This window comes from Mercenaria mercenaria, chromosome 12, assembly GCF_021730395.1.
Source record: "Mercenaria mercenaria strain notata chromosome 12, MADL_Memer_1, whole genome shotgun sequence".
NCBI lineage: Eukaryota > Metazoa > Mollusca > Bivalvia > Venerida > Veneridae > Mercenaria > Mercenaria mercenaria.
Window position 1 is genome coordinate 73,098,562 of NC_069372.1, and position 9,800 is coordinate 73,108,361.

Here is a 9,800-nt window from a genome sequence, read left to right on the forward strand (position 1 = left end):
TCTAAAAATATTATTTATGTACAATTTTCACTGAACGTGTATTAGTCCGTGAAATCATATAGCACCTACTAATTGTATTAGTGGCTCCTTTGAACTTGCATTTGAATAATTTAAACGTACATGTGTCATGAAAAAGCGTTCGATTTTACAATATACAACCACTTTGAAAGTAAGTACAGTAGGCAGTACAATCTGCAGCTGAATTATTAAAACCATGTAAACAAAAATATACAATTGTACGTGGTAATTTGCAGAACTAAAATAATCGAATTGTTATAAAGTGACACAACTAAATATAATGATTTTAAAAAAAATTGTATCCATTTTGCATATGTTATGCAGATACGTTTACAAATCAAAAATGTACCACTGATTCCAATTTATACCACTAAAAAGTATCAATAACGGCGTAGAGATTGTATAAAGACCGAATACATGCCGCTTTGTTCTTCATTTATACACGCTGGCAAGCACTTCAGGAAAATAAAATTGGGATCATGTATATGTTTATTTCACAGGAAACATACAAAACTATATTTAAATTTCCGTTTGGCATGTCGTGCATAAAATGAGATAATATTTTCGTGAAATCGTCAACAAATGTAGAAATTATCCACATACCCCTATAGAAAATTTGTATTTTTTAGCGTCGACGGTTTGTATCTTTTAGCGAGCCTAAAAAAGTTGTATCATTTAGCGTTAATTTTGTATCTTTTAGCGAGCCTCGATTTTGTATCATTCAGCGTTGGTTGTATCATTTAGCGTCAGTTTTGTATCATTTAACGTCAGTTGTATCATTTAGCGAAGTTGTGTCATTTAGCGTTCCCACACCCCTAAATAATGCATAAAGACTAGTGATGCCCAAATGCCGAACATTGCGATTTAGTGAAAGGAGCTTTCAGACAGCAGCTGCGAGATTATGTTATGCTCTCCCATCTGGTATAAGAGACTGCAAGACTTTGCACGCAAGACCTTGCAAAGATTAAAAAGAGCGCTATGACGCATTATTTCATACAACACTTTGGGAACTAATCTCACTAATTACCTGGAAGGATAATGTAGGTACTTGGCCGGCCAATCAAGAACTCTAGTATGGCAGAATAATACAAGGAAATTCATTGATGCAATCATCAAAGACGCCGCCAAATGTCTGAAGTACATTCACTGCAATATGAGAAATATGTGAAATTACCTAATCATTACTGAGTTAGACTGACTGGTTACAAATTATCAACATTAGCAACATAATATATGTTATAAACTGTTAGAAACAGTCAAGAATAAACATGATAAAATAATTACATGCATACAATCTTACCTGCATGACCTTGACATTGACGAGTAGGTGATCTTTACATACAAAGTTAGATTATTATTTCTACAACTTAAGATGCACCTGTGAAGTAAGTTTTTTTGATGTTGCGTGTGTATAAGTTTACATAATGCAGTATGTTTGGAAATGAGGAAATGCTGAAAGTTGATTATTTAAGAGTTGTAGTTCACAGAAACCATTATTTCTATAGCACATTTTCAGATTACAGGTATTCAGTGCGGTCATCCCTATTAAACAAACATTCATGGCCCAGCGATTTTCAGACAGTAGTATTCTATAGCACATTGAGTAAATTACTGTCACATTCTAATCTCACAGAAAATAATGTACATGGCCAGTGATGCAAAAACATTATATTCAAAGCACTAAAATGCATATTCCCGGAGATGGTTTGAATGTTTGGAGCATTTTATCTATTATTTTAATACCATGTATGATATATAAATGTAGTGAGTTTATGATTTGTATTAGTTCCTACATGATTATTAACATTTTAGCCAATATCTTTTTGTAGAAAAAAAGAAAGAAAATGCTATATGAAAGTCTTGTATTGGTGAAAAGAGGTAGTTAAATATGAACATCTGCATGAATCTGTATGTACGCTAGTATAACTTAAAATATAATGGGTGGTATATATTTTACTCTACCTAATTCATGCATAGAGTGAAGCTGCTGGACAAACTTTCAACTATTATTTTCCACAATGTTATTAGATATTAAATGTTAATGAATTAAATGGATTGTATTTTGTAACAACCACTGTTTTATTTCGACGGAAAATAATAATTTTTTAGAGAAAGAAGGACTTTAATGAATTAATTTTGAATTGATTACTTTTTACACAGATTATTATTTTAGATGATAGTATGAATATGCAGAAGAATATATTGTTTCAATTTTGTTACGTATCTAAATTTGGAACACTTCTGTTCTGACAGATTCTTCTAGTTTATTTCTTTATTGTTTGACAAAAAATTATTATCATTTCAGCCGTATTTAAGTTATGTATCATGTGTGAACCAATATAAACTGTCTACAAAATACAATTTTCCCACAAAATTGGGATCGAGAACGAGTTATTTCAGAGTTACTCTTTCCAGTCAAATTGTCACTGAGATCGAACTCGCAACATTTGCGATTGGTCCTACTGAGTTGGAGTTGGTTCAAATACTAATAATGTTTTAGTTGTAACGGTAAACTTTATCACAAATTAAGAAAGTTGTTCATGATCTCCCCACTCTGGTTCTCAAAAAAAGGTAAAATTGTTTTATACTAACAGATCACATTATGAAACTTCCATATTTGTGTTTTCTTTTTGATTAATATAGAATTCAATGTAAGGTGCTTTATTTTCCAATCGGGGTAATGTTTTGTTTACTTTCACCAATCATAATACAGAACAATGTGTGTTTTGATTTTATTCAAGTTTTCCTGAAATATTGTTTCTTATTACTAATGTCATAGCTCTCAGTCAATGTATATTTCAACATTTCAACATTAATAATATAATCTTACTAATCAGGAGCCAGTTCGTGTGAAAACAGTTTACTGCATGTTAACTAATGATAACATCAGTTAAAGTAAATACTTTCTGTAATTCAGTCTACGAAAGTCTAGGACATGTCTGAAAGGCATCTACAGTTCTTATATAGAAAAGAATATGTATAACATCATACAATCATCACAACCTCCATTAAGTTTACATAAACAACACAATCTCTCTCAATGTTTGTCCGAATCCTTTAACCATAAACAAGAATGTTATCAGGTCATTCTAAAAATAGACACAGGGGCTGATTAGAGAATGTGCTATAATGTAATGAGTGTTTTCTATTCACTGATACAGTTTCACGTGATCTGGTAATGTCATTTCCTACAATTTCATTGGATATTTGGAAAACATTGCTCTTTCGGAAATTTTACTTAGAGTAACCTCCGTTATCAATAAATCGGGTCAACAATTTGACGAATGTTTAAACAAAAAATATTTTCTACTCTACAAATAAGGAGAAGAATGACAAATAACCTTGTTTTATATCACATAATGATTTGCATTACATACATTTTTGATGTTTTCTTGATGCCATTTTTTGTTTATTCACTAAAATCTATTGTGCAATATCGTGGGTCCTTTAACACACTATTCACTGTGTTCTGTTTATCGTTTCGGAACTATTCATTACCATCTTTACATGGTCCAAAATAAAAGTGTATCCCATATACTCGACGCTGCCTCCTGGCGGCGTCGAATAAACCGATGTTTCTCATAACAGAGCTGGTGCAGCCGTTCTGCGCATGCCCGGTATGATTATCAATATGGAGCGCACGGCAAAATTACCCATTTTTTGCATGTCCGCACGCATTTAGTGTATAATATGCATAATATACTGACTAAAGGTTAGGGTTAGCATCACCATGGTTCCAAAATATATGCATTTAAGATATTTTTCATTCAAATTTAATCGGCGTGAAGTTGGCAGTACAGCAGTAGCAGCAGTAGGAGCAGTTAACTGCTGCTACTGCCAGCAGTAACAGCAGTTAACTGCTGCTACTGCCAGCAGTTACAGCAGTTAACTGCCCCTACTGCCAGCAGTTACAGCAGTCAACTGCTCCTACTGCCAACAGTTACAGCAGTTCATTGCGTGTCGCAGTTATCTATCAGCAGTTACAGCAATTGATCGTGTGTACTTACACCAGTTAACTGCTACCACTGCCAGCAGTTACAACAATTAATAGAGCTGTATTATCAGCTATGATGAGAATGGCATTTATAAGGTATTTATTTTGTCAGTGTCCTACAATAATACTCCCAGCAGTTAAATTGTGTATCTAAAATCAGTTTTATCAGTTTCTTTCAGATGTATATTAGGACCTCAGACCTACTCTTACCGCTTATACATTTGTCCGTATCGTTTAAAGATCATTGAAGCGTTCTTAATCTATCGTCAAACTTGTAAACCAAGTCTCGTGCGATTTCAGATATTCACTTTTTGTCACAAAGTTACTCAATGGTCATTTCTTTTACGGGCATTGCCAAAGACTTGTTATGTTCTGTTGCTAAGTGTTATGTCCAATGATTTTACATTTGTCCTTCTTTCACGATAATGAGGCGGGAAAAGTGCCGAGTCGAGATTCGAACACACCCTAGCCCGTTACAGATTTTTATTTCTTTGGGTATGTCACTGCCAGCAGTTACATATTGTCACTTACTGCAGTTTGTGGAGTTTTCTATATGATATTGAAAGCTGTTGAAATACACATTTTTGAGGATTTTGTTGTTATATTTCTAATAGCAGTTAAATGACAATATTTGGTATCAGTGTCAGATAGATGTTACTGCCACAGCTATAATGTTTCTATGATACGCTTCATACAGTTTCCTGTATATCCTTAGGACCGCCAGCTATGGTGGCTGATTTCTGCCAGTGTCGTTCTGTCGTTTTGGCGCCCCCGCCATAACGAAAGAACGACATTTTCCTCTTTTGGCGTTGTTTCGTTCTGTCGTTCTGGCGCCCCCGCCATAACGAAAGAACGACGTTTCCTTCTTTTGGCGTTGTTTCGTTCCCTCGTTATGGCGCCCCCGCCAAAACGACATAACGAAGAATGCAACGTGACAGAACGAAAGAACGACACTTATAAACGGCGCCCTAAAAAACGTCGTCTTGGCGTTCTGTCGTTCTGGCGCCCCCGCCACAACGACGGAACGAAACAACGCCAAATGTGAAAATATCGTTCTGGCGTCCTGGCGCGTTCCGGTAGAGCATGCGCAGTATTGTCATGTTTCGGCAGAGTAACTTTGAGTTACTCCATTTTAGCAACCGCCATTTGGGTTGTTCCTAATCCCCATATCGTATATACCCGTACCGTACATTCATATTCGGCAACTTTCGATTTTCACGGAGTGTGGCAGAAACACACACAAAAAAGAAAGAAAAAAACGAAACAAAAATCTATTTTAGACATATTTAAGAGGCTGTTGTTGTGGTCTTAGCCGATTTCATCATGTTCATGATATGTATATAATGTAATGTCATTTTGAAAATAGTATCTTAAAGTTCATTATATTTGCTGCTAACTGATGACCCAGTTTTTCGTCAAATTTAAACATGTAGTTCACAAAGGGAATGGATATAACCACAGTCATGTTTCCTGATATTATTCTTTTCTACCAAAGCTAGAATGAATGCATTGAATAAAAAAATATTTACTTATGTTTAGAGTAAAAATATGACTAAGATGTTTTCAGTATTTGACCGTATACATATTTAACACTAGATAAAAACTTCCACCGTTTTTATCGGTAAGTTTATTGTTTCAAAATTTGAATAATGTGAGTATTATAACTAGATATATCTATTAAGTCGCTGTTATTTTCAACTTAAGCTTGAAACAAAACCGGGTGATATGAATGAAATGAATTCGAAGTGTGAAATATGAACGATAGGTGCCGTTTCCAAACTTTTATGGATTCCATGAAAAAGTGTATCTATCTATTTATGAAACAGTAGAAATGGGCTTAAGCAAAATACGAAAAATATAATCACACTGCGCATACTCTACCGGAACGCGCCATAACGAAAGAACGACGTTTTCCTCTTTTGGCGTTGTTTCGTTCCGTCGTTGTGGCGGGGGCGCCAGAACGACCGAGCGCCAAGACGACAATTTAAGGGCGCCGTTTATAAGTGTCGTTCTTTCGTTCAGTCGCGTTGTAATCTTCGTTATATCGTTTTGGTAGGGGCGCCAGAACGAGTGAACGAAACAACGCTAAAAGAGGAAAACGTCGTTCTTTCGTGATGGCGGGGGAGCCAGAACGACAGAACGAGACAACGCCAAAAGAGGAAAACGTCGTTCTTTCGTTATGGTGGGGGCGCAAGAACGACAGAACGACTCTGGCAGAAATCAGCCACCATAGCCAGCACATATTTATGCAACTTCGCCGGGTATATGTATGTTTTTGACAACACAGAAAATGACGTCACTCGACCGTTAGCTATTTCTGGAAGTAAATAAAATGAAAGTAGAAATGCTAAACTTGAAAACGAAAGCCGGATTTTGATTCGTAGGTAGTCAAGGGTCACGCGCAGGGGTCAGCCCGTGGACTTCTTTTTTTTTTTTTTTTTGCTATTGGGGAGCTAATTTTCAGCACTTTTTACGAATTGAAATTACCTGGGATTTAGTACAGCATGTCAGCTTTTAATCTATGAAAAAGTATTTGAGCTCCGGATAAACACAAATCCCACAGGGGTAAGTAACGGACCAAGGGTACATAGATGATTTTCGAACTTCATCAAATCGCTCAAAATGTCATTTTTGATGTTGTCTGAGAGTGTCAGTATATGCCTCAGATGTAAGATATAACCGTATTTGAGAGCTGTAGACCTAGACATTTCAGCAATATTTTCAAAATAAGTTTCCTGTAATAAATTTAAAATAAAAAATGTTGTTTCTACGGAAGCGTGAAAGGGCCATCAGACGCCAATAAGTTTTAGTACGTTAAGACTGCGGAAAGGATATGTTACTACAGGTAGTTAAATGATGCCAGCAATAAAATAAGAGCAGTATCGTCACCTTTCTTACCATTTTACTGCCAGCAGTTAAATTGTTTATGAGAAGTTTACCAGTCTCCTATATACGTAACTGCCAGAATTTAAATATTACTTAAAACAATTTACCAGTTTCATATATGTTAATGATTTATGAGAGCAGTTTACCAGGTTTTTTTATACCTTTTATTGCTAGCAATTTAACTGGTTTATACGAGCAGTTTAAAATTCACCTATACATTTTGTAATACCAGCATTTAAATCGTTTACAAGTCTCATTTATGTTTCTGCCAGGAGTTAAGCGGTGTATGAGAGCAGGTTACTAGTACCAGACTCCTGTCACTACCAACAGTGAAATGACCAATGAAAGCAGTTTTCGATTTTTCTGTATGTCAGCATTCAAATAATTACATATTATAAGACCAGTATACCAGTTTTCTACATGTAACTACCGAGATGAAATGTATATTGAAAGCGATCAAGTTATCAGGCTCCTGTTACTGCTAGAAATGAAATGTTTAATGACAGCAATTAACAAGGATCCTGTTACGACATCGAGAGCATTATTTACTAGTTTAAACAGTTTCCTACAAATTTCTTGAAAGAAAGCTTCAACCCAGTGTTCCCCAAAACAAGACTTTTCCAGGCAAAAACAGCCCGACTTCGACCCGGGTTCCTCCCAAACAAGAGTTTTCCCGGAATGGCGGCCACTCGTGCCTGGTGGGGGACAACCCTCTCTACAATGGCCACCCGGTCCGATCCAAAACTCAAGGTCTGGGGCGGAGCTGGGGGCGCCCAAACTGAAGAAAATGAAAAATTCCGAAAACGATCTAAAACCAACTTTGAGACCCGCTCAGGAGTAAGCAAGAGTTTTCCCGGAATAGCCATTATGCTGGCCACCCATAGACCGTCACCCTCTACAACGGCCACCCGGTCTCAACCCAAACTCAGGATCCCATAGGGACCTCCTATTAACTGCTTGAACGATTTTAGGCCACCCCCGACCCACCCCAGCCTCACACCTCGACCCGGGTTCCTCCCAAACAAGAGTTTTCCCGGAATGGCGGCCACCCGTGCCTGGTGGGGGACAACCCTCTCTACAATGGCCACCCGGTCCGATCCAAAACTCAAGGTCTGGGGCGGAGCTGGGGGCGCCCAAACTGAAGAAAATGAAAAATTCCGAAAACGACCTAAAACCAACTTTGAGACCCGCTCACGAGTAAACAAGAGTTTTCCCGGAATAGCCACTATGCTGGCCACCCATAGACCGTCACCCTCTACAACGGCCACCCGGTCTCAACCCAAACTCAGGATCCCATAGGGACCTCCTATTAACTGCTGGAACGATTTGAGGCCACCCCCGACCCATCCCCGCCTCACACCTCGACCCGGGTTCCTCCCAAACAAGAGTTTTCCCGGAATGGCGGCTACCCGTGTCTGGTGGGGGACAACCCTCTCTACAATGGCCACCCGGTTCGATCCAAAACTCAAGGTCTGGGGCGGAGCTGGGGGCGCCCAAACTAAAGAAAATGAAAAATTCCGAAAACGACCTAAAACCAACTTTGAGACCCGCTCACGAGTAAACAAGAGTTTTCCCGGAATAGCCACTATGCTGGCCACCCATAGACCGTCACCCTCTACAACGGCCACCCGGTCTCAACACAAATTCAGGATCCCATAGGGACCTCCTATTAACTGCTGGAACGATTTTAGGCCACAACCGACCCACCCCAGCCTCACACCTCGACCCGGGTTCCTCCCAAACAAGAGTTTTCCCGGAATGGCGGCCACCCGTGCCTGGTGGGGGAAAACCCTCTCTACAATGGCCACCTGGTCCGATCCAAAACTCAAGGTCTGGGGCGGAGCTGGGGGCGCCCAAACTGAAGAAAATGAAAAATTCCGAAAACGACCTAAAACCAACTTTGAGACCCGCTCACGAGTAAACAAGAGTTTTCCCGGAATAGCCACTATGCTGGCCACCCATAGACCGTCACCCTCTACAACGGCCACCCGGTCTCAACCCAAACTCAGGATCCCATAGGGACCTCCTATTAACTGCTGGAACGATTTTAGGCCACCCCGACCCACCCCCGCCTCACACCTCGACCCGGATTCCTCCCAAACAAGAGTTTTCCCGGAATGGCGGCCACCCGTGCCTGGTAGGGGACAACCCTCTCTACAATAGCCACCCGGTCCGATCCAAAAATCAAGGTCTGGGGCGGAGCTGGGGACCCCCAAACTTTTCGCTTCTACCAAATCTACATGATGCGATAGAACCTCCCCGATAGCCTAGTGGTAGATCGTCCGCCCCGAGAGAGCGGGAGGTCGTGGGTTCGATCCCTTGCCGCGTCATCCCAAAGACGTAAAAAATGTTACTAGCAGTTTCCGCTTTAATATGAGAGTGCTAGGTCTGGTCAGCCCGGTGTCAGTATAATGTGACTGGGTAGGAAATCATGCCACATGTCTACGGCGTGATATTCCAGTGAGGCAGCACTATAAAGTTGGCATTGTGCTCGCTGCTACAAGTAGACACCGTCTTTTATATGACTGAAGAAATGTTGAAAAAGACGCTAAAACCTAGTTTAGTGTCTTTACGGAGCCAGGAAATACGATTTCACAGCAAGCAACTGTTTGTTAATATTTATTCTTATCTTCACGTCAATAATCTTAAAATATATCTCATTGAATATATATGCCTTTAAAAAGGACGTACTCCTTTTATTTAGAAAACGTGCCCGGGCCAAATACGAAACCATAATTTATCATACTTGTATCTATCTAGAAAAGCGCGCGTTTTTCTACTTTCATTTTCATAACGAGCAAATCAAGGGAATTAATTACATCAAACTTGTTGAAACTACTTTACCATAGGTGTAGGAGCAAGGAAGGGGGAGGGGTGGGGGTGGAGGGGGGTAGGTAGTGCA